The 26,619-nt window shown below is 38.6% G+C and overlaps 1 long non-coding RNA gene across 1 annotated transcript; it reads right to left on the bottom strand.

The window, feature by feature from the left end:
- Positions 1-23,897: 23,897 nt before the first annotated feature.
- On the bottom strand, positions 23,898-26,619 carry LOC140892960 (uncharacterized). The gene is made up of 4 exons (XR_012152952.1): positions 26,218-26,619; positions 25,886-26,156; positions 24,255-25,783; positions 23,898-24,093 (listed from the first exon to the last, which is right to left on the bottom strand). It is a non-coding gene; the product is annotated as an uncharacterized lncRNA (long non-coding RNA).

Below are 26,619 nucleotides of genomic sequence, written 5' to 3'. Positions count from 1 at the left end.
ACGGCTCAATCGACTAGGAACAGTTTAGAATATACAGTGACTATAAGATGTGTTTCATGATAGACATCCCCATGCTCTACCACATCTTACATACACTATAGTATATTCAAGGTCTTTATCAAAACAACAATAGTATATCACAATATAACAATATGAAGAAAGATAAAGTCATTGCCATTAATAAAAGTGTAAATTATATTAAACAAAAGATTGTTTATACAAAGAGTCATCAAAGCCCTTAGCCACAAGTTGGCTCACCGGGCACCCACTCTTTCAATCTCCCACTTGCCCTATAGCCAACTAGTCATACTACGTAGACCCATTGCTTCGCGATGTTTGTCAAATAATGGTCCTGGCAAGGGCTTAGTAAGTGGATCAGCGATATTTTCTGCAGAGGCCACTCTTTCGACAGTGATGTCTCCTCTTTCCACAATCTCCCGGATGATGTGGTATTTCCTCAGTACGTTTTTGGATCTTTGATGAGACCTTGGTTCCTTTGCCTGAGCAACGGCACCCGTGTTGTCACAGTACACCGGGACTGGACCAACAACTTCAGGAATGACGCCCAACTCTTGGACGAAATTCCTCATCCAAACGGCCTCTTTAGCAGCAGCTGATGCTGCAATGTATTCTGCCTCAGTGGTGGAATTCGCTGTGGTGTCCTGCTTGGAACTCTTCCAAGAGACAGCACCGCCATTGAGCATGAACACAAATCCAGAGGTTGACTTCGAGTCATCCACGTCACTTTGGAAGCTAGAGTCGGTATAGCCTTCCAATTTTAGTTCTCTTCCTCCATATACCATGAACATATTCTTAGTCCTTCGTAAGTACTTAAGAATGTCCTTCACGGCTTTCCAATGCATTTGACCGGGATTAGCTTGATATCTGCTTGTGACACTCAGAGCAAATGCTACATCCGGTCTAGTAGATATCATCTCATACATGATACTACCTATGGCTGACGCATATGGTACATGTGTCATTTTCTCTATCTCTTCATCCGTCTTGGGACACATAGACTTGGATAGAGAAACTCCATGACACATGGGTATATGTCCTCTCTTCGACCCATCCATTGAAAACCGTTTCAATATGGTGTCGATGTAGGTTGATTGAGTGAGTCCTATCATTCTCTTAGATCTATCTCTATAGATCTGTATCCCTAGAATATAGGATGCCTCACCCAAATCCTTCATCGAGAATCTACCTGATAACCATATCTTTGTTGACTGCAACATCCCTACATCATTCCCAATGAGTAGGATGTCATCAACATAAAGTACTAAGAATGTCACAGCATCCTTAACTACTTTCTTGTACACGCATGGTTCCTCCGAGTTCTTGATGAAACCAAAATCCTTTATTGTTTCATCAAATTTCTGGTTCCAACTTCTTGATGCTTGTTTTAGACCATAAATTGATCTCTGAAGCTTGCATACCTTATGCTCGCTTCCCACGGATGTGTACCCCTCAGGCTGCTTCATATAGATTTCTTCCTTAATGTCTCCATTAAGAAAAGCAGTCTTCACATCCATTTGCCATATCTCATAGTCATACCAAGAAGCTATGGCAATTAGGATTCTTATGGACTTGAACATTGCAACTGGTGAAAAGGTTTCATCATAGTCAACTCCTTGTCTTTGAGTATAACCTTTCGCCACCAATCGCGCCTTGTAGGTCAATACCTTACCATCAGGCCCAAGATTTCTCTTGTAGATCCATTTACACCCTATTGGAACAATTCCATCGGGAGGATCTACTAAAGATCAAACTTGGTTTGTATGCATCGAATCTATTTCCGACTGCATAGCTTCAAGCCATAAATTTGAATCCGCATCAGAAATTGCTTCCTTGAAGTTTCTTGGATCACATCCAACATCAGGTTCATCTTGATCCCCTTCAAGAAGAAGACCATATCGAATAGGAGGTCTAGAAGTCCTCTCGGATCTTCTAGGTACAGGCGTGTCTATCAATGGTTCCTGAGGTGTAGGATCGTTATTTTGTATTTCGGGTTCTTCTCGAATTTCTTCGAGTTCCATCATCTCGCCTTTCTTATCCAATAAGAACTCCTTCTCCAAGAAGGTGGCATTCCTTGAAACAAACACCTTTGTTTCAGCAGGATAATAGAAATAATATCCGATTGAATTCTTCGGATACCCTACAAAATAACATAAGCTGGATCGACTATCCAACTTATCTCCCACTGTCCGCTTCACGTAAGCAGGACATCCCCAAATCCTCAAGTACGAATACTTAGGAGCTTTGCCATTCCATAAATCGTATGGTGTTTTGTCCACTGCTTTAGTGTGGACGTTGTTCAACAACAATACCGCCGTTTCAAGCGCATAGCCCCAAAACGAAGGTGGAAGCTCAGTGAAGCTCATCATGGACCGAACCATGTCCAACAAAGTTCGATTACGACGCTCCGATACACCATTAAGCTGTGGTGTCATAGGAGGAGTCCACTGAGAGAGAATCCCATTCTCTTTTAGATAGTCCAAAAACTCGGTACTTAAGTATTCACCACCTCGATCCGATCGAAGGGCTTTAATACTTTTACCTAGCTTGTTTTCTACTTCAGCCTTGAACTCTTTGAATTTTTCAAATGCTTCAGACTTATATTTCATTAAATATAAATACCCATACCTAGAATAATCATCAGTAAAGGTAATGAAGTAGGTGTGGTCATATTGAGTACCAACTCTAAATGGACCACAAACATCTGTATGGATCAAATCCAACAGATTTTGACTACGCTCAGGTTTCCCCTTAAAAGGAGATTTAGTCATTTTCCTTTTAGACAGGATTCACAAGTAGGTAGAGAGTTAGTATCAGACATATCAAACATGCCCTCTCCCACTAGCTTGTTCATCCTTCTTGAGGAAATATGACCTAGCCTAGCGTGCCAAAGGTTTGCCGGGTTTTGGCTATCGATTTTCCTTTTGTTTGTTGTTGCCGGTTTATCAACATAATTTATTGGAACGTCTTTTAGTTTTAAGTTGTATAGATCGTTTTCAAGTTGTCCATTTCCAATCAAACATTCATTCTTGTAAATATTGCAAATCCCATTCACAAAATTGCAAGAATAACCATCTCTATCAAGCATAGAAACAGAAATAATGTTTTTAATCAAATCCGGAACAAATAAAACATCTCTTAAAAGTAACTTAAAACCTTTCTGCAAAAATAAATAAACATCTCCCACAGCTTTAGCTTCAACTCTGGAACCATTTCCGAGCCTCAGCTGGGTCTCACCCATTCTAAGCCTGCGACTTCTTGTCATCACCTACAAATCATTGCAAATGTGAGATCCACATCCGGTATCCAATACCCAAGAAGTAGTATTAAGTGAAACATTTATTTTAATATAGAACATACCCTTCGCAGTTCGCAACTGCTCTAGATATTCCTTGCAGTTACGCTTCCAATGACCGGGCTTCTTGCAGTAATGGCAAACATCCTTGGATTTTTCCATGTTTGAAGCCTTTGTCTTGTACTTCTTCTCGGGTTCGATTTTCTTGGGTGGTGCAGAACGTTTCTTACCCTTTGTACTTGGCCCCTTCTTAGCAGAAGAAGAGGAGCCCACCAAAAAAGCCGGTTTATCCTTCTTTAATGTGGATTCATACGTCACAAGCATATTGACCATCTCTTCAAGGGAGGCCTCTATCTTGTTCATATTGAAATTCACCATAAATCTGTCAAACGAAGAAGGAAGAGACAGAAGTAGTAAGTCCACGTTGAGTTCATGCTCCAACACCAAATCAAGGGTTACCAACTTCTGTATGAGCCAAATCACTCGTACCCCATGATCACGGACCGAAGTCCCTTCATGCATGCGACACGTCATTAGCTCCTTTATAGTAGCGAACCTTTCAGCCCTCGATTGAGCCCCAAAAAGTTCCTTGAGTTGTACGTGAATATCAGCAGCATTCACGGTGTCCTCAAATCGCCTCTGGAGTTCATCAGACATCGAGGCTTGCATATAGCATTTGGCCTTGATATCATGGTCCCACCATGTATCAAGTTTGGCTAACTCTTCCGGACTTATGTCAGCTGGTGCTTCCTTTGGAGGAGATTTTTCTAACACGTAGAGCATCTTCTCCAAAGTCAAGACAATCTTCAACTTACGAAACCATTCCGTATAGTTTGCGCCAGTCAACTTATTTTGTTCGAGGATCGAGAAAAGTGGATTACGCGAATTCATTTTTATGAAATACTGAAAAGAAACAGACAAATATCAGTGATTGTTTAAGCAATTTACTAAGACATAAAATAGGCGAAATTTATTTTATGAATCTCACTCCCACTATTTTAACGATTTCACTACCCTCTAGTGAAAACGGGAAACTGTTTTCCTTAGTGAGAACATGGAGTCCAATTGACAAACTATGGTCCCGAATAATATCAGCCAACCATAATTTTCAAAAGGTAGAGCCCAATTGCTTCCAAAGCAACCTCCACGTTTTTACCTCATGTCCAATAAGGGCCCAATAATATGACGTCGTTTATTGTGACATGTCAAGATGACCCATCAATATTAAGTTGTGATGGACGGTCGCCATGTGGATCCCCCAATAATATGAGCCGATCCCATGGGAGTTCCACCCAACTTACAACATGTGTCGATCCAATGTACAGCTTTTCGACGAACGGGCCCCCCCAATAATATGAGCCGGACCGTATCCGCGGGTAGCATCTCATACATTGATCGTTGATGGAAGGTAGGAACATTTAAACAAATTTAAATTTCCTTTATTTATCTTGATATCAATTTTAAATCATATTTAAAATGAGGGATTTTATTTTTGAAATTTTGTCTCATCATTTTTAAAATTTTGTATGCTTGTCGGATTCACACAATTTTGTCTAAAACATGCATACAACTATAATATCACATATTATATAGGATGATCGATTCCATTTCTAATCGACCCGTGGTTGCCAATCACGAGTCTTAGTCCAATCCTAGGTAATATGCAGTATGCAATGCAATCCTATTACATTGAGCTTCCAATTTACATTTCTTCTGTCTTTATTGTCTGCTGTGTAAGAGTGGGTGCCCAGTGAGCCAACTGTGTGGCTATGGGCTTTGATGACTCTTTGTATAAACAATCTTTTGTTTAATATTATTTACACTTTTATTAATGGCAATGACTTTATATTACTTCATATTGTTATATTGTGATATACTATTGTTGTTTTGATAAAGACCTTGAATATACTATAGTGTATGTAAGATGTGGTAGAACATGGGGATGTCTATCATGAAATACATCTTATAGTCACTGTATATTCTAAAACCGTTCCTAGTCGATTGAGCCGTCCGATAATAAGGATAAGGATCGCTCGAGTATGAGACTAGCATTTGCGATGCGGAGTACCACGTTTCATTGGTAGGGAACATGGAGATGTTCGAAGCATGCAAATGGATATTCATAGGATGAATAATCGAACTACCCTATCCGGACTTTCCAAGTGGTTATCACTTATCGAGTGGATAAAGTCCGCGGTTTTGGTTGTACACCATTAGTCCTTACGACTTGAAACATCATGGAGACTCTATATGCTAGTGCTGTGCTTTGACTCGTTTACCGACTCTATGGGGGTCATCAGGTGTCGAGATTGGGTACAGTTACGACACATATAGGAGTCAATGCATTGTTGTCAAGGATTCACCACATACTTGCGAGTGTGGATATCCTATGCGATCTGAGGAGATATTAGTGTGACAAATCTCTGGCCAGAGTACTTGATGTGATTTAAGAAATGGTTTCTTAGTAGCACATGCGATGTCACTAATTTGATCTTCAAGATGTATTGCATAGTTATCGAATCTTGAGCGACTCTCGATATACCAATGGTTGTTGATTCGATCGGGATATATGGATGAAGGGACCGTACTGTACGCTAACCAAAATCTACTGGTTCTTGTAGGCACTATCAGTGATACCTAGGGAATCATGGGGCGATGTTGCTAGGCGCTTTACCTTGATTCGTTGGGCAAGTCGGAAAGTGTTGTTCCGAGTCACAAGGAGTTGTGAGCCCACGGCTAGCTGTATCCCTGAACCATTGAGGGTCACACAGTGTAATGGAGTTTTAATCCCCGTTGAGATAGTTAAATTTAAAGAGTTAAATTTAATGAACTAAGGAGTTGGACTTCTTAAATAAGAGTAAGGAAGTAGGATTTCCTAAAATGACATAGGGATGGACATTTTTGGAAACCACTGAATTCGGATTCAGAAAAATTTATTTTGACTTTAAAATGTGCAGAAATGGTTTCTGTGCACATTGGTGAAATCGGTTCATCAATCGGAGTCACGATGAATTTTATATTAATTTCTGAACGTGCGGGCTTTGCTTGTCGGGCCCTAGCTTATGACTAATGGGCCCTAAGGTGTTAGTGGCCTGCATTATAAATAAGTTATTGCAGTACAGAAATTAAAAAAAAAAAAACAGCTCATAATTTTTGAGACAGAAAATCGAAACCCTCCTCTCTCTCAAAAGTTTTCGGCCGTCCCCTCCCTGTTCTCTGCCCGAGAAATTTCGGTCTGTGATTTTGAATCGCAGTCAGGAATAACGAATCAGATTCGTTTAATCTCTTCGCAGAAAAACTTCTGATAGATTTTCTAGTGCAATCTATCAGAGGGATTTAAACCCCATTCGTGGACCTGATTGAAGGAGTTCATCAGTTCCTGGGAGATACAAGAAGCGCAGAGAAATCTGTGTGGTGTCCATTAATCTCGCTTCGAGATTGGAGGTAAAATTTAATTAATTGTTATTTGAATTTTACACACACAATAATTTAATCGTTGAATGGTTGATACCCACACCATGGAATCGTTCCATGATAAAATTTTTAAACTTCCGCTGCACCGGGTATCAATCGTGATTGATCTGAACGCCAGTTATTCAACAGTGGTATCAGAGCCAGGTTGCTCAGATCAAACGATTAAATTAATCGATTGTACAAAATTTTTGAATCTCGGTTTTTGGAAAACAAAATAAATATTTTTAAATAAAAAAATTTTTTTTTTTTCGGGACAAAACCCGGGCAGCGATTGGATCGCTGCCCGGTGGGGCAGCAATTGTTGCTGCCCCGGGCGGCGCACGGCGCCGCCCAAAGGGGGCGCATGGCGCCGCCCAGGACGGCGACCGTCGCCGCCCAGGGCAGCGCTGTGCGCTGCCCAGCGCAGCGCTGGGCGCTGCGCAGGGCGGCGCACGGCGCCGCCCAGGGCGACGCACGGCGCCACCCAGCGGCGGCGCCAGGCGCCGCCAGGGCAGCAATTGTTGCTGCCCTAAGGGGCAGCCGGGCTGCCCCCGGCCCGCGCCCCGGGTGCGGGCCGGCCCGGGAGTGTCCCGGGCGGCCCGCGGGAAAAATTATTATTTTTATTAAAAATTAGTTTTAATATGTTAAAATTTTATTTTTGGTCCGATCAAAAATTGTTTTTGATTGGTTCACGAGATTTCGGATCGAATTGTTCGAGTCCGTAAATTTTAAAATTGATTTTGGATAAATTTGAATTTTTGGAAAATTTTAATATTTTATCCGTAAATTGAATTTTGAAATCAATTATTTTGGTACAATTGATGATAAGATATGATCTTATGATATATTGAGTAAAATATGATTTTATTTGTAAAATTGGATTTTATAGATAAAATATGATTTTATTTGATATAGAGATAAAATATGATTTTATATGTGAAATGAGATTTTATATATAAAATATGATTTTATCTTGTTTAAATTTGAATTGCCACTGCATGTTATCCAATAAATTAATTTTGAATTAAATGTTATTGGATAAGGATGATCGATTGCCATGACCAATTTTGTAGGTGTATGTTAGGAATTTACATTTTGTTTTTATTGTTGTTGGTTTTATTAATGGGCCTGGTTTATGGCCCGATATGAATGTCATATGTAATAAAAGTGGGCTTGGTTTATAGCCCGTTCCCACCCCTAAAAATGTATCCCCTACTTGTCATTGTTATTTATTGTAAATGCATTAGATTTAGTGGGAGATCAAGATTTGAAGACGGTGGGCCCAGCAGACAATAAAGACTGAAAAAATGTAAATTGGAAGCACATGTAATAGGATTGCATTGCATACTGCATATTACCTAGGATTGGACTAAGACCCGTGATTGGCAACCACGGGTCAATTAGAAATGGAATCGATCATCCTATATAATATTTGATATTATGATTGTATGCATGTTTAGACATAAATTGCGTGAATCCGGCAAGCATGCAATAAAATGAATATGATGAGACAAATATTTTTATAATTAAAAATCCCTCATTTTAAATATGATTTAAAATTTATATCAAGATAAATAAAGGAAATTTAAATTTGTTTAAATGTTCCCACCTTCCATCAACGGTCAATGTATGTGATGCTACCCGCGGATACGGTCCGGCTCATATTATTGGGGGGCCCGTCCGTCGGAAAGCTGTACATTGGATCGACAAATGTTGTAAGTTGGGTGGAACTCCCATGGGATCGGCTCATATTATTGGGGGATCCACATGGCGACCGTCCATCACAACTTAATATTGATGGGTCATCTTGACATGTCACTTTAAACGGCGTCATATTATTGGGCCCTTATTGGACATGAGGTAAACACATGGGGTTGCTTTGGAAGCAATTGGGCTCTACCTTTTGAGAATTATGGTTGGCTGATATTATTCGGGACCATAAGTTTGTCAATTGGACTCCATGTTCTCACTAAGGAAAAAGTTTCCCGTTTTCACTAGAGGGTGGTGAAATCGTTAAAATAGTGGGAGTGAGATTCATAAAATTAAATTCGCCTATTTTATGTCTTAGTAAATTGTTAAACAATCATTGATATATGTCTGTTTTTCTTTTCAGTATTTCATACAATGAATTCGCGAAATCCATTATTCTCGATCCTCGAACAAAACAAGTTGACTGGCGCCAACTATACGGAATGGTTCCGGAAGTTGAAGATTGTCTTAACTTCGGAGAAAATGCTCTACGTGTTAGAGAAAGCACCTCCGAAGGAAGCACCAGCTGACATAAGTCCGGAGGAATTGGCCAAACTTGATGCATGGTGTGACCATGACATCAAGACCAAATGCTATATGCAAGCCTCGATGTCTGATGAACTCCAGAGGCGATTTGAGGACACGGTGAATGCTGCTGACATTCATGCGCAACTCAAGGAACTTTTTGGGGCTCAGTCGAGGGCTGAAAGGTTCGCTACTGTTAAGGAGTTGATGACGTGCCGCATGCGTGAAGGGACTTCGGTCCGTGATCATGGGGTACGAGTGATTTGGCTCATACAGAAGTTGGCGACCCTAGATTTGGTGTTGGAGCATGAACTCAATGTGGATTTATTGCTTCTGTCTCTTCCTTCTTCATTTGATGGATTTGTGATAAATTTTAATATGAACAAGATAGAGGCCACCCTTGAAGAGATGGTCAATATGCTCGTTACATATGAATCCACACTTAAGAAGGATAAGCCAACTTTCTTGGTGGGCTCCTCATCTTCTGCGAAGAAGGGGCCAAGTATGAAGGGCAAGAAACGTTCTATCCCACCCAAGAAAGTCGAGCCCGAGAAGAAGCAAAAGACAAAGGCTTCAAACAATGGAAAATCCAAGGATGTTTGCCATTACTGCAAGAAGCCGGGTCATTGGAAGCGCAACTGCAAGGAATATCTTGAGCAGTTGGGAACTGCAAAGGGTATGTTCTATATTGAAATAAACATGTCACTTAATACAACTTCTTGGGTATTGGATACCGGATGTGGATCTCACATTTGCAATGATTTGCAGGTGATGACAAGAAGTCGCAGGCTTAGAATGGGTGAGACCCAGCTGAGGCTCGGGAATGGTTCCAGAGTTGAAGCTACGGCCATTGGAGATGTTTGTTTGACTTTGCAGAACGGTTTTAAATTATTGTTAAGAGATGTTTTATTTGTGCCAGATTTAATTAAAAACATTATTTCTATTTCTATGCTTGATAGAGATGGTTATTCTTGCAATTTTGTGAATGGGATTTGCAATATTTACAAGAATGAATGTTTAATTGGAAATGGACAACTTGAAAACGATCTATACAACTTAAAACTAAAAGACGTTCCAGTGAATTATGTTGATAAACCGGCGACAACAAACAAAAGGAAAATCGATAGTCAAAACCCGGCAAACCTTTGGCATGCTAGGCTAGGTCATATTTCCACAAGGAGGATGAACAAGCTAGTGGGAGAGGGCATGTTTGATATGTCTGATATTAATTCTCTACCTACTTGTGAATCCTGCCTAAAAGGAAAAATGACTAAATCTCCTTTTAAGGGGAAACCTGAGCGTAGTCAGAATCTGTTGGATTTGATCCATACAGATGTTTGTGGTCCATTTAGAGTAGGGACTCAACATAGCCACACCTACTTCATTACCTTTACTGATGATTATTCAAGGTATGGGTATTTATATTTAATGAAATATAAGTCTGAAGCATTTGAAAAGTTCAAAGAATTCAGGGCTGAAGTAGAAAACAAGCTAGGTAAAAGTATTAAAGCACTTCGATCGGATCGAGGTGGAGAATACTTGAGTACCGAGTTTTTGGACTATCTGAAAGAGAATGGGATTCTCTCTCAGTGGACTCCTCCTATGACACCACAGCTTAATGGTGTATCGGAACGTCGTAATCGAACTTTGTTGGACATGGTTCGATCTATGATGAGCTTCACTGAGCTTCCACCTTCGTTTTGGGGCTATGCGCTTGAAACGGCGGTATTGTTGTTGAACAACGTCCACACTAAAGCAGTGGACAAAACACCATACGAGTTATGGAATGGCAAAGCTCCTAAGTATTCGTACTTGAGGATTTGGGGATGTCCTGCTTACGTGAAGCGGACAGTGGGAGATAAGTTGGATAGTCGATCCAGCTTATGTTATTTTGTAGGGTATCCGAAGAATTCAATCGGATATTATTTCTATTATCCTGCTGAAACAAAGGTGTTTGTTTCTAGGAATGCCACCTTCTTGGAGAAGGAGTTCTTATTGGATAAGAAAGGCGAGATGATGGAACTCGAAGAAGTTCGAGAAGAACCCGAAATACAAAATAACGATCCTACACCTCAGGAACCATTGCTGGACACGCCTGCACCTAGAAGATCCGAAAGGACTTCTAGACCTCCAGTTCGATATGGTCTTCTTCTTGAAGGGGATCAAGATGAACCCGACATTGGATGTGATCCAAGAAACTTCAAGGAAGCAATTTCTGATGCGGATTCGAATTTATGGCTTGAAGCTATGCAGTCAGAATTGGATTCGATGCATACAAACCAAGTTTGGTCTTTAGTAGATCCTCCCGATGGAATTGTTCCAATAGGGTGTAAATGGATCTACAAGAGAAAGCTTGGGCCTGATGGTAAGGTATTGACCTACAAGGCGCGATTGGTGGCGAAAGGTTATACTCAAAGGCAAGGAGTTGACTATGATGAAACCTTTTCACCAGTTGCAATGTTCAAGTCCATAAAAATCCTGATTGCCATAGCTGCATGGTATGACTATGAGATATGGCAAATGGATGTGAAGACTGCTTTTCTTAATGGAGACATTAAGGAAGAAATCTATATGAAGCAGCCTGAGGGGTACACATCCATGGGAAGCGAGCATAAGGTATGCAAGCTTCAGAGATCAATTTATGGTCTAAAACAAGCATCAAGAAGTTGGAACCAGAAATTTGATGAAACAATAAAAGATTTTGGTTTCATCAAGAACCCGGAGGAACCTTGCGTGTACAAGAAAGTAGTTAAGGATGCGGTGACATTCTTAGTACTTTATGTTGATGACATCCTACTCATTGGGAATGATGTAGGGATGTTGCAGTCAACAAAGATATGGTTATCAGGTAGATTTTCGATGAAGGATTTGGGAGAGGCATCCTACATTCTTGGGATACAGATCTATAGAGATAGGTCTAAGAGAATGATAGGACTCACTCAATCAACCTACATCGATACCATATTGAAACGGTTTTCAATGGATGGGTCCAAAAGAGGACATCTACCCATGTGTCATGGAGTTTCTCTATCCAAGTCTATGTGTCCCAAGACTGATGCAGAGATAGAGAATATGACACATGTACCATATGCGTCAGCTATAGGTAGTATCATGTATGGGATGATATCTACCAGACCGGATGTAGCATTTGCTCTGAGTGTCACGAGCAGATATCAGTCTAATCCTGGTCAAATGCATTGGAAAGCCGTGAAGGACATTCTTAAGTACTTACGAAGGACTAAGAATATGTTCATGGTGTATGGAGGACGAGATCTCAAATTGGAAGGCTATACCGACTCTAGCTTCCAAAGTGATGTGGATGACTCGAAGTCAACCTCTGGATTTGTGTTCATGCTCAATGGCGGTGCTGTCTCTTGGAAGAGTTCCAAGCAGGACACCACAGCGGATTCCACCACTGAGGCTGAATACATTGCAGCATCAGCTGCTGCTAAAGAGGTCGTTTGGATGAGGAAGTTCGTCCAAGAGTTGGGCGTTATTCCTGAATTTGTTGGTCCAGTCCCGGTGTACTGTGACAACACGGGTGCCGTTGCTCAAGCAAAGGAACCAAGGTCTCATCAAAGATCCAAACACGTACTGAGGAAATACCACATAATCCGGGAGATTGTGGAAAGAGGAGACATCATTGTCGAACGAGTGGCCTCTGCAGACAATATCGCTGATCCGCTTACTAAGCCTTTGCCAGGACCATTGTTTGACAAACATCGCGAAGCAATGGGTCTACGTAGTATGACTAGTTGGCTATAGGGCAAGTGGGAGATTGTAAGAGTGGGTGCCCAGTGAGCCAACTGTGTGGCTATGGGCTTTGATGACTCTTTGTATAAACAATCTTTTGTTTAATATTATTTACACTTTTATTAATGGCAATGACTTTATATTACTTCATATTGTTATATTGTGATATACTATTGTTGTTTTGATAAAGACCTTGAATATACTATAGTGTATGTAAGATGTGGTAGAACATGGGGATGTCTATCATGAAATACATCTTATAGTCACTGTATATTCTAAAACCGTTCCTAGTCGATTGAGCCGTCCGATAATAAGGATAAGGATCGCTCGAGTATGAGACTAGCATTTGCGATGCGGAGTACCACGTTTCATTGGTAGGGAACATGGAGATGTTCGAAGCATGCAAATGGATATTCATAGGATGAATAATCGAACTACCCTATCCGGACTTTCCAAGTGGTTATCACTTATCGAGTGGATAAAGTCCGCGGTTTTGGTTGTACACCATTAGTCCTTACGACTTGAAACATCATGGAGACTCTATATGCTAGTGCTGTGCTTTGACTCGTTTACCGACTCTATGGGGGTCATCAGGTGTCGAGATTGGGTACAGTTACGACACATATAGGAGTCAATGCATTGTTGTCAAGGATTCACCACATACTTGCGAGTGTGGATATCCTATGCGATCTGAGGAGATATTAGTGTGACAAATCTCTGGCCAGAGTACTTGATGTGATTTAAGAAATGGTTTCTTAGTAGCACATGCGATGTCACTAATTTGATCTTCAAGATGTATTGCATAGTTATCGAATCTTGAGCGACTCTCGATATACCAATGGTTGTTGATTCGATCGGGATATATGGATGAAGGGACCGTACTGTACGCTAACCAAAATCTACTGGTTCTTGTAGGCACTATCAGTGATACCTAGGGAATCATGGGGCGATGTTGCTAGGCGCTTTACCTTGATTCGTTGGGCAAGTCGGAAAGTGTTGTTCCGAGTCACAAGGAGTTGTGAGCCCACGGCTAGCTGTATCCCTGAACCATTGAGGGTCACACAGTGTAATGGAGTTTTAATCCCCGTTGAGATAGTTAAATTTAAAGAGTTAAATTTAATGAACTAAGGAGTTGGACTTCTTAAATAAGAGTAAGGGAGTAGGATTTCCTAAAATGACATAGGGATGGACATTTTTGGAAACCACTGAATTCGGATTCAGGAAAATTTATTTTGACTTTAAAATGTGCAGAAATGGTTTCTGTGCACATTGGTGAAATCGGTTCATCAATCGGAGTCACGATGAATTTTATATTAATTTCTGAACGTGCGGGCTTTGCTTGTCGGGCCCTAGCTTATGACTAATGGGCCCTAAGGTGTTAGTGGCCTGCATTATAAATAAGTTATTGCAGTACAGAAATTAAAAAAAAAAACAGCTCATAATTTTTGAGACAGAAAATCGAAACCCTCCTCTCTCTCAAAAGTTTTCGGCCGTCCCCTCCCTGTTCTCTGCCCGAGAAATTTCGGTCTGTGATTTTGAATCGCAGTCAGGAATAACGAATCAGATTCGTTTAATCTCTTCGCAGAAAAACTTCTGATAGATTTTCTAGTGCAATCTATCAGAGGGATTTAAACCCCATTCGTGGACCTGATTGAAGGAGTTCATCAGTTCCTGGGAGATACAAGAAGCGCAGAGAAATCTGTGTGGTGTCCATTAATCTCGCTTCGAGATTGAAGGTAAAATTTAATTAATTGTTATTTGAATTTTACACACACAATAATTTAATCGTTGAATGGTTGATACCCACACCATGGAATCGTTCCATGATAAAATTTTTAAACTTCCGCTGCACCGGGTATCAATCGTGATTGATCTGAACGCCAGTAATCCAACATGCTGGGCCCACCACCGTCTTCTAATCTTCATCTCCCACTAAATCTAATGTATTTACAATAAATAACAATGACAAGTAGGGGATACATTTTTAAGGGGTGGGAACAAGCCATAAACAAAGCCCACTTTTATTACATATGACAATTCATATTGGGCCATAAACCAGGCCCATTAATAAAACCAACAACAATAAAAACAAATGTAAATTCCTAACATACACCTACAAAATTGGTCATGGCAATCGATCATCCTTATCCAATAACATTTAATTCAAAATTAATTTATTGGATAACATGCAATGGCAATTTAAATTTAAAAGGATAAAATCATATTTCATATATAAAATCTTATTTTACATACAAAATCATATTTTATCTTTTTATCAAATAAAATCATATTTTATCTATAAAATCCAATTTTATACATAAAATCATATTTTACTCAATATATCCATAAGATCATATCTTATCATCAATTGTACCAAAAATAATTAATTTCAAAATTCAATTTAACGGATAAAATATTTAAATTTTCCAAAAATTCAAATTTATCCAAAAATCAATTTTAAAATTTTTGGACTTGAACAATTCGATCCGATGCCTCGTGGACCAATCAAAAACAATTTTCGATCGGACCAAAAATAGAATTTTAACATATTAAATTTAATTTAAAAATTAAAAAATTAATTTTTCCCGCGGGCCGCCCGGGACATTCCCGGGCTGCCCGCGCCCCCTAGGGCTCGGGCCGGGCATCGACCATCGCTGCCCGGGTTTTGCCCGAAGAAATTTTTTTTTTATTTTTTAAATATTTATTTTGTTTCAAAAACCGAGGCTTAAAAATTTTTGTACAATCGATTAATTTAATCGCTTGATCTGAGCAACCTGGCTCTGATACCACTGTTGGAGAACGCGGCGATCAGATCAATCAGGATTGATACCCGGTGCAGCGGAAGTTTAAAAACTTTATATGGAACGATTCCATAGTGGGTATCAAGACCTTACGATTAAATTGTGTGTGTAAAAATTAAATAACAATTATAAAATTTTTACCTTTAATCTCGAATCGAGATTTTGGACACCAACAGATTACTCTGCTCTTGTTGTATATCCCTGGAACTGATGGACGAACTGTTCTTCAATCAGGTCCACGAACAGAGATTTAATCCCTCTGATAGATTGCACTAGAAAATCTATCAGAAGTTTTTACGAAGAGAATTAACGAATTTGATCCGTTAAACCAGACTGTAATTCAAAATTCACAGACTGGATTTTACCGAGCAGAGGGAAAAAGGGGGCGGCCACTTCAGAGGAAAAAGACTAGGGTTTTTCGAAAATTTTGTGACCTGTTGTGTGTAATTTCTGTACTGCAATAACTTATTTATAATGTAGGCCACTAACAGCTTAGGGCCCATTAGTCATAAGTTCAAGCCCGACAAGCAAAGCCCGCATGTTCAGAAATTAATATAAAATTCATCATGACTCCGATTGATAAACCGATTTCACCAATGTGCACAGAAACCATTTCTGCACCTTTTAAAGTCAAGATAAATTTTTCTGAATCCGAATTCAGTGATTTCCAAAAATGCCCATCCCTGTGTCATTTTAGGAAATCTTACTCCTCTACTCATAATTAAGAAGTCCAACTTCTTTGTTCATTAAATTTAACTCTTTAAATTTAACTATCTCAACGGGGATTAAAAATCCATTACTCTGTGTGACCCTCAATGGTTCAGGGATACAGCTAGCCGTGGGCTCACAACTCCTTGTGACTCGGAACAACAATTTCCGACTTGCCCATCGAATCATGGTATGAGCGCCTAGCAACATCGCCCCATGATTCCCTAGGTATCACTGATAGTGCTTGCAAGAACCATTGGTATATCGAGAGTCGCTCGAGATTCAATAACTATGCAATACATCTTGAAGATCAAATAGTGACATCGCATGTGTTACTAAGAAACCATTTCTTAAAACACATCATGTACTCTGGCCAGAGATTCGTCATACTAATATCTCCTCAGATCGCATAGGATATCCACACTCGCAAGTATGTGGTGAATCCTTGACAACAAAGCATCGACTCCTATATGTGTTGTAACTGTACCCAATCCCGACACCTGATGACCCCAATAGAGTCGGTAAACGAGTCAAAGCACAGTACTAGCATATAGAGTCTCAATGATGTTTCAAGTAGTAAGGACTAATGGTGTACAACCAAAACCGCGGACTTTATCCACTCGATAAGTGATAACCACTTGGAAAGTCCGGATAGGGTAGTTCGATCATTCATCATATGAATATCCATTTGCATGCTTCGAACATCTCTATGTTCCTTACCAATGAAACGTGGTACTCTGCATCGCAAATGCTAGTCTCAAACTCGAGCGATCCTTATCCTTATTATCGGACGGCTCAATCGACTAGGAACAGTTTAGAATATACAGTGACTATAAGATGTGTTTCATGATAGACATCCCCATGTTCTACCACATCTTACATACACTATAGTATATTCAAGGTCTTTATCAAAACAACAATAGTATATCACAATATAACAATATGAAGAAAGATAAAGTCATTGCCATTAATAAAAGTGTAAATTATATTAAACAAAAGATTGTTTATACAAAGAGTCATCAAAGCCCTTAGCCACAAGTTGGCTCACCGGGCACCCACTCTTTCAGCACTAAGTCAGGTTCTTGACATAAGTGAACTGGACTTAGCTGTTGCTCGGATTGGGAAACTACTGATTCCCTATGGTTTTGAATGGTTTCCTTTTTAACATCCTTGAATACTTGGGCAGTGGTATGTTCTAAAGATTTAGTGGGCTATGGAATTGATTGAACTTTCTTGGATCCAAATTTGGATTTAGATTTGTAGTTTGAAGGATTGTAAGCTTCAGGAATAACAAGCTCTTTATCCCAAACACTATGTTTTTGTTGCAGTGTTGATAGATCTGAGTCCAACTGAGTGAAAAAAAAACTCTATCTTCATATATAGTCTGGCAGTTGGATCATAATTCTTTTGCAATTCAGCATGAATATGTGTCAACTTCTTTGTCCTCATTAACTCAAAGAAGTACTGTCTTCGATCCAATGCCTCTAATATATCAACTGTTTTGACAGTTCTCGAAACTGCTTCTTCAAAGTAGATGGAATTTTTTAGTTCTCCTTTCTTTTTCAACTGTCTCGCTAGAGTGGATGTCCTGTATTTATGCCATTCATTGAATAATGCTTCAATCATGTTTTCATCATATTCCAAAAATCCATCTATAGTTAAGTCAGTTTGAAGTTGAATAGCATTAGATGGTCTATCAACATCAGACGAAGAGGCAATAGATTATTTGTCTTTTCCAATCATTATGTCAAGGCTTGAACAAGTATACTCAACAAGTTGTTGTGAGGAAAGGCCTCCAAAGGGTCTGGCTGATGGTAGGATAGTAGGAGTGAACATCGTTTGAAGTGGAGATCAACTGTTTTTGATGCAATCATCTTCCTCATCTGAATTACCTTGGTGTGCATGTAGTGACCCGACCCGTAATCAATAAATAATCAGATATTAAACATGCAATTAAGTCTTAAATTGAAATTAAGAAATCCAGCGAAAACTCAAACCATAAATACAACATACAACGGCAGAACAACCGGGCTAAATAAACAATATTATGGAACCCCATCGAACGGAAGGTACTAAATTTCAAATCTAACAACCTAAAACAAAAATAGGACCACCTCACAACCACTGCAGCTCAACAACCGCTACCACCGAGTCCGTCCAACCTAAGTCCTGCCCATTGAATTGGGTGTCCAACACAAAAAACTTGGACGTGAGTATAAAATGCTCAGTACAGAAGTACAAATATACATATACCATGCATGCACATGCAATATGAAGGGTACTGGAAAACCTATCCAGGAGACTGCTCAGTCAAGGCGCCATGATATGTAGCACGTTGTGCTGTCGCATCAGGAGGTGACTCCCATATCATAAAGTAACTGTGGATATAAACGGATCCAAGTCCATGGAAATCCATCAACTAAAATACGGGGCTGAGCGACCCCTACTACAGGTTATGCAAAAACAAGACATAAAGCTCAACGTGTACAAGCATGTCTCATAATATCAATGCATATAAAATGCCTCATAAAACATGCAAACATAATACATGTATATTCAACCTGATATCTCAGATAATAAGTTCATACCTCTATTAAAAAACCAAAGCACCCTAGCAAATCTAGCAGTCCAGGTACTCAAAATTCACGCCTATAAGCAATAATCACTTTATCACTTATTGTGCTCTAAAATCCTTCACTAAGATATTACATACTCTTTAATCTCTATAAGGATCCAAAGTTATACCTACGTTCGTAGTCAGCCTGTTGATGGCGACTGCCTCAAAACTTAGGCACAACTCCGCTGTTATCCCCAAAGCGCTCCGCCACTCCCGGCTTCCAAATATGACGCCTAAAACCCCCTAAAAGCCCCAAAATACTAACTATAAAGGAGAGAGGAAAGTTTGGAATGTGCAATTGGAATGGAAATCGGCACCCCTATATATAGACGTAGATCGGAGCCTCCGATCTGATCAGAGCTTCCGATGCCTGCTTCCAAACTCCCTCAGCCAACCACGTGTCTAACTTCTAGAGGACGCTTGCCGACAGTAGATCGGAGCCTTCGATCCCCCTTCGGAGTGTTCGATCTCTTGACATCACTGCTTACGCATTATTTCTGACAGCTGGTCACAGTGACGATCGAAACGTCCGATCGTAGTTTGAAGCTTCCGAACTCAACAGATCTTTTGAACTTGGAACAATAGCTCCGATTTGTTTGGACCTTCCAAACCCGGTTCGGAGCTTCTGATCTACTCCATGATAAAAGCTCTTATCAGACCAATTTTGATTGTTCTGAGTTCGTTCTTCAACTTTAAAAACCCGTTTAAAGATCCGTTAATCATGTTTTAGCCAATTAAACATAATTAGGCGCTTGATTAACATAATTTAGAGACGGGTTACTATAGTGCAGCCTCAATTGACTGAATATGCAAAGGCATCATTGGTTCTTTCCCTTTGGGATTAGTTGTAGACTTGGTATGCTATTCTTGAAAAGCATCATTAGAAGTGCTTGGACCAGTTTGACTCATGGTGTGTAGTAACCCGTATCCTAATCTACATGCTTAATGGCTAATGATGATTAGAGGGTCATTAATTAGACTAATCATGGATTTAATTAGAATTAAGAAACAATTCTGGACTTTGAGAAATTACGGAGTTCGGACAATCCAAAATAGGATCGGAAGATCTGAAGTCCAGCAGTTTGGAAGCTAGGAAAGCACTTCAGATGCAAAGGAAGAGATCGAACGATCCGATCTTGTTGGGAACATGAAAGTATGGGCTTTGATTCGTGAAGTGACTACTCGTTGATATTGGAAGCTCCAAACTCGAGTTTCGATGATCTGAATTCTGTCGGCAGCCGTGTTATCAAAACAAGTGACACGTGTTTGTTGGAGGTTGTTCGCAAGGGAGATCAAACATTCTGAAGAGGGAACGAACGATCCAAACGTGAGATCGGAAGATCCGATCGTAGCCGATAATTAGAGGGTCAAGGGCCTCATTTTCATTGCCAATTCACAAGCTTCCCTATCCTTTCCTTGGTCGTTCAGGGTGTGTTCTAGCCACTTAGGCAGAGTCCAGAAGGTAGTGACGCATTTTTGAGATCGTAACGGACTTGTGCTCAGGAATTGGGACTTCGAAAGAAAAGGACTGACGAAGGACGCATGATATGAATCTAGGAGGTGCTCAAAGATTCATGTTGTTCCAAGTTTTGTTCCATGATTTACAATCAAGGATAGACTGATTTGGATTACATGGCAATAAAGTTGAAGAGCTTGAAGATAAATTTGGAGGCCATTGGGATATTATTTAAGTGTTTAAAAGTGAAGAAATGAGGACTTAAAATTTCAGACAGAAGGATCCTATCCCGAGAGCCGTATTTTATCGCTCGAGCGAGATGAGTAGAAGATTTAGGGCAGAGTTGTTCTCGCTCGAGCGCGGTATTCATCCGCTCAAGCGAGCTTAAAGGAATTTGCAAGACAGTGCAATTCTCGCTCGAGCACGAGTTTTGTCCGCTCGAGCGAGCCTGGATTTCCGAAAAAAACACACACTCGACGTGTTTGTGTGTGTGCGGAATTTTGATATTATTTTCCTATTTTTGAGAGTTCTAATTATAATAGGAAACTTTTAGGAGATATCTTTGATATCTTTAGATATTATTTTGCTATATCTTTTATTATTTTGTATTTGTATTATAAATACAATAAATACATTCATTATTGAAGAACATAATTCAGATTCAGTTTATACACAAAATATTGAAATTCTCTCAAGAATTTTATTAAAAGCTTTGCTTTGGCTTTTCAAATCAAACTTTTCACAGTTTAATTACTTGGAAACGTTTGTCAATTTATTTCATGCAGAAGATTGTCAGATACAAGTTATCTGAAGGTTTTCTTTGGTTTTGATTGTCGTGATTTCTGTTGTTAATCGTCCCGTCGATTAAAGGAAAAATTCAAAATTCTATCAATCTTACTTGTTTCAACGATTGGGAAAAACACTTGAGATATTTTGTTATTGGTTGGTGCAATTTAATTTATAATCGTGTTAGATAATCATACTCATTGAGATTCATATCATTTGGCATCAAAGACAAGGTTTTTGATTCAAGTAAGTCGTATCCTTCTTTAATTTATATTCTTTCTTCGTTCCTCGTTCTTCGTTCATCGTTCTTGGTTTTTGGTTCTTCATCTATCTCACATCAAATTTCTATGTCGTTTCTTTCACACTTGTTATCCAAGTCTCGTATCTTGTGCTACAAGTTATAAATTCAAAAAAAAAACAAAAAAAATCGGTCAAAAAAGAATTGAGAGGGCCGAAAATTTGTCAAAAAAAAAAGTGAAAAGAAATTAACTTGTGGACAATTCCGTTGTCTTTGTTCATCCTTGGGTGAGAGCAAAAGTCAATTGTCCATAAAATTTCTTTACTTGTGTTTGTGCAATCTTTGTGAATCAATTTTCAAGCGTCTAAAAGTTTTGAACTTGAAGGTTTGATCCTTTACTCTACAAAGCAAAGCCTTACCACAAATTTGAGTGAAAAAAAAGAGTGTTTGAGTGATTCGTTTGGAGTGACTTGTGAGAATTTGTGTGAGGAATATTTTTCTTACTAATCTTTTTCTTGCAGGTACAATGTCGTATAGAAAATTTGATAAAGGAGTCGGGGATGGTTCGAACCTAGATTTTTCTAAGGTTCATGTGGTAGAGTTGAACGAGCTGATGAGAAAGGCGGTTAAGGATGTGTTTAAGCCAATACATAACAAAATGAGTAAGTTGGATGATCCTTATGGCATTGGTAGAGATAACGAAAGTTGTAGTGGAGAGACTATGGGAGTAGGAGAGAGAAAAAAATCGATAGGTTTACAAATTTGAGTGATATGGCTAAAAAAAAGAGTGAACAAAAAAGTGAGATAGTCATAAAAAAAGAAAAAGAAAAAGAAAAAAAAAGTAAAAAAAAATAATTGAGGCTGAAAGAAAGAGAGTGCAAAAGAGTGAGATGGCCTTTGAGAGAAAAAAAAAGAGAAAAGAGACTAATACAAAAAAATACTATAGCCCAAAATTTTGAGTTTGAAAATTTTGTTCAATTGAATAAAATATCTAAAGTGCTTATGTACAAAGAGGTTTTATCTCATTGTGATGATATAGCCGATTCAATCCCAAGCTTTGTTCTTTCTTCTTTGCAGGTTATAGGAGATGATTTGATGAACAAGCAAAGGGGATTTCATGCAAAAAAAAAAATAAGCATGATTGCTCAATGTAAAGTTGGTCACACACAAGGTGAGGTTGAATGTTTGAAAATTGTTCCCTTTGAGAGGTATGATGTAGATTCAATTCAAAGGTACAAATTCAAAACAAACTTTCAAAGGTATGAATTTAATTCTAAATTTCTTGGATTTAACTACTTTGTTGAAAGGTTTGAGAATGTACTACATATGAATTATGTTTTAACTTTAAATCATGATATTAAGTTGTCTAAATCTTGGCATGTTACAAAATTGAGTTATTTGGTTTATGTTGAAGTGTGTGTATTGTGCACAAGAGAACTTGTTTTATTTGTTTATGGTATGAGTTCTCAAGAAAATAGAGTTCTTGATGGAAAGATGATTAAGTGTCAGCAAGGTAAGGAGTATGTGGTAGTTACTACATTATCACGAAGCTACGAGTTTTTACCTATCTTGTTTTTAAAGTTGTTGTGGCTTGAGAATGTTAAGGAGTTGAATGCATTGGTTAATGGTTTGGAAGATGTGTTTGTGTTATGTTTGCATGACACTCATGAAAAATTCTTTGAATAAGTTTTTCTCTATAATATTTAGTTTGCAATTTTGTGGTATGACTAAATTATTTCTTATTCCTAGAACATAATGGGTGTACTTATGTATGATTTTTGTGTTGGGGTTAACTAGGTCTAAGAAGAAGAGGAATTTGATTTTTGTAGTGCTTAATAGAATTTTAATCATGTTTATGCATGCGAATGGTTATGAGGTGTCTAGTTTGTACATGAAAAATTTCATGAATATTAATATAGTTATGATTGTGCGAGATATGCTATTGTGTGTGAAAAATAATTATGAAATTATTGATATTTGTATGTTGGGTTTTGCAGGTAAGCAGCAAGATTTGAGGACAAACATTTTTGAAAAAGGGGAGTATGATATGAATCTAGGAGGTCACTACAAGAAAAACGCAAAAACACAACGGATTTTATCATTTGTCGTAAGGGGGCTAAAAACTTTTGTAAATGATGGTGTTGTTAAAAGTAAGTCCCTACAACAACGGATAAAATTCGTTGTCATTTTTTTCAAAGACAATGGAACGACAACGGATTTTATCTGTTGTCTTAGGAATGTGTTTTTAACAATACCATCAGTTACAATAGTTTTAGACCCCCTACGACAACGGATTTTATCCGTTGTCGTTTTTCATATAAAAAACAAAAAATAATATACAAATTTCAATATTATAAATAAACAAAAATTTAAAATTTCAAAAATAAAATTTAATATAAAATTTTTTAGTATTACAAATCACTCGACATTAAATTCTAATACAATGAACTACAGAAAAATACAAAAAAAGTTCAAAAACTAGAGACCAGAGGCGTTAACAAAGCATAAAACTATACAAGTAAATGGATGCAAATCATATTCCGAACTTAACATGCAAAACCCAAACACAATCTGGTCTCACTCAAATGGTTCAAGTGTAACCTGCTCAGCAGGTTTGAATTGATCCGCTTGCAGCTTCTTTAGTTCCTAGGAAAATACGGCCTCAGCAGGTACCGTTGAGTCAATGCAGTTTGCCTATGCAAACAAACATACAAGTTTAAAACAGCAGCATTTTGATTAACATACATGCATCTGTTTGACGTGTTTAGATATGTTTTAAATCAACTAGAAAATTATATTAAATAAACTACTGATAACGAATAGATCACACTCAAAACATAACCAGAAACACTAACCTTAATGGAGATGACAAAATGCCTCCAGCTTTCAGGAAATAGGATGCATTTAGAGCTAAAATTCTTGCCTGAAAAATTAGAAGGAGCATGTCCCATGACATTATCGATGAGAACAAAAATTAGACATCTCTTGGCACCCAACTTAATCACAACATATTAAACAGAAACTAATCAATAACACCAACGATAGGCTAAAAATTGTAAGATAAAAAAATCTTAGTGGTAGTTAATTATTTGCATGCATATCAGGTAACAGAGGAAATACTCAAAAAATGCAATTGTTCCCTTAATATAATATACTACATAATAAGAGATATTAGTGGTTTAAAGACATGAAAATAATTTTAAAAAAGAACTCAAACTCAACTACTTCTACCCGCGGACAATTTTTGAATTACAAGAACTTTAGACCCACTGGCGGGCCTTCAATATGTTATAAACTTCAATGTTCCCATGATTATTTGGCATCAGCAGCAGCCTACCTTAACAAAAAAAATCTCAACTTTGGCTACTATTCCAACAACAGTAAATCATATTCATTTCTAGAATGGTCACAAAAATTTCCCTCTTTGCAAAAACTGCATAGATGAAAAGTTAGTACCAATTTGCCACGTTAAACATTAAATTAAGATCTCGATTTGATCGAATCAATGCTAAAGAGAATCAATGCTAAAGATAGAAGACAGTCCGACTAAGGTAAGAAGCATCCTAATCACATTAATTCAGTGGCTGAATTTATATTAGTCTGAGTTGATATCCAAATCTTCCACTCACAACCTCAGGCATTTAATAAGCACTAATAAATTCTGTAGCTGAATTGATATTAGACTGAAAAAAGCTTGCTGCGCAGATTTAAACAAGAAATCTCCAAGTGTTTTACGGTTGCATCTTTTAGCTAACAAAATAATAGCCGTAAAAAACGAAAAGTATCAAGGAATCTCACTTCATTTTGCGTCACACAAATGAGTTACCTGTTTCAAGTCGTCTGCATAATCATTTAAACTAAAGTTTATGTCTACTTCCACTCCTCAGAACTTAATGGCTGCTCTATCGCATGCACTGCAATATTATATAGAACAGAAAACTCGAGACCATTTCATATCATTTTGTTAAAATAAATATGTTGTAGCGATAAAGATCAGAAGACGGATCATATCGGCCGCCGTGTGAGCCGTATCAAAACCTCCTGTACAGTTTTCAGAATCAGAATGATTTTACTCGTATTTATAAATGAGTGTATAACTAAGAAATTAAACTTGCTTTCCACAATCCCTGAATTAATTAAGAGGATAAATAACTACCTTTTATTGCAGCTCACCAGTGACTTCATACCGCATTTGAGATTGGATAACAACAGGAATATGAGTATTGACATTTAATCCAGATATATCATCGGCCGTCAGGTAAACAAAATAACACACTATTTCTTGTTTGTATAAGTTCATGATGATCACCACCTTAACAACCAGCAGCAAAAGAAAGCAAGGTTTATCGAATAAGTGAGCTAATAACAAGTGCTTCTGATCGCCCTGCGATGATAAGGAGTTTTAAATGAAGCAAAACAGACACAAATGAAGAAAAATAGACACAAATTCAGCTTCACTATCATATATTGTCAAAGTTTATCTTACTTCACAGCCTGCTCGGAGAAATATTTCCCAGGTTGTCTCTGCCGGAGAGTGTGTAGGTCTCCTCCGGGGCAGAATTCCATCACCAAACAAGAAAACTTGTCAGTCTCGAAATGGTTGTACAGAGTGGGAAGAAAGGGATGATCCAGGGATTGCAGTATATATCTCTATCTCGGTCTGAGCACGATGGAGCTTCTTCCTACTGGCTAGGGAAGTTTTATCCATCACTTTAACTGCGTATACACAACGTCTTCTCCTCTTCCACCACAAGATTCTGCGAAAAATTCAGCATCAACTCAAAAAAAAATGAAACCCAATAATCGGTTTGAACTTACCGGAAGTTCACTTTCCGGTGGGAAAGGACCCGGTTCGTCATCTTTGCTGTTGGCCACAGTAAACCCCAAGATTCTGCAGCCGCATCTTTTGCTTGCATTCCTATCTCCTGCATCTTCTTCATCCGGAACCTCCTCCTCCATAACCAAATTTTCAAAACTCGAATCCACGCTAGAACACCAAGAATCGACCAAAAATCTGCGTTCAAAATCACCAGAGAAGTAGCGCGTAGAAGCAAATCGCGGAAACACTTCGATCGCACGAAAAAAGAGCTCAAATCAGTCGATCTTTGGCTCAAAACGTAGATTATGTTGTGGGGAACAAAACCACAAAACAATTTTTATGATTCAAGAGAAAAAGAAGGTGACTCGACGGCAAGAGTGGGCGGCTAGGGTTGGGAGAAG

The sequence above is a fragment of the Henckelia pumila genome, chromosome 3 (assembly GCF_033568475.1).
Source record: "Henckelia pumila isolate YLH828 chromosome 3, ASM3356847v2, whole genome shotgun sequence".
NCBI lineage: Eukaryota > Viridiplantae > Streptophyta > Magnoliopsida > Lamiales > Gesneriaceae > Henckelia > Henckelia pumila.
This window is presented reverse-complemented; position numbering and strand designations above follow the sequence as displayed.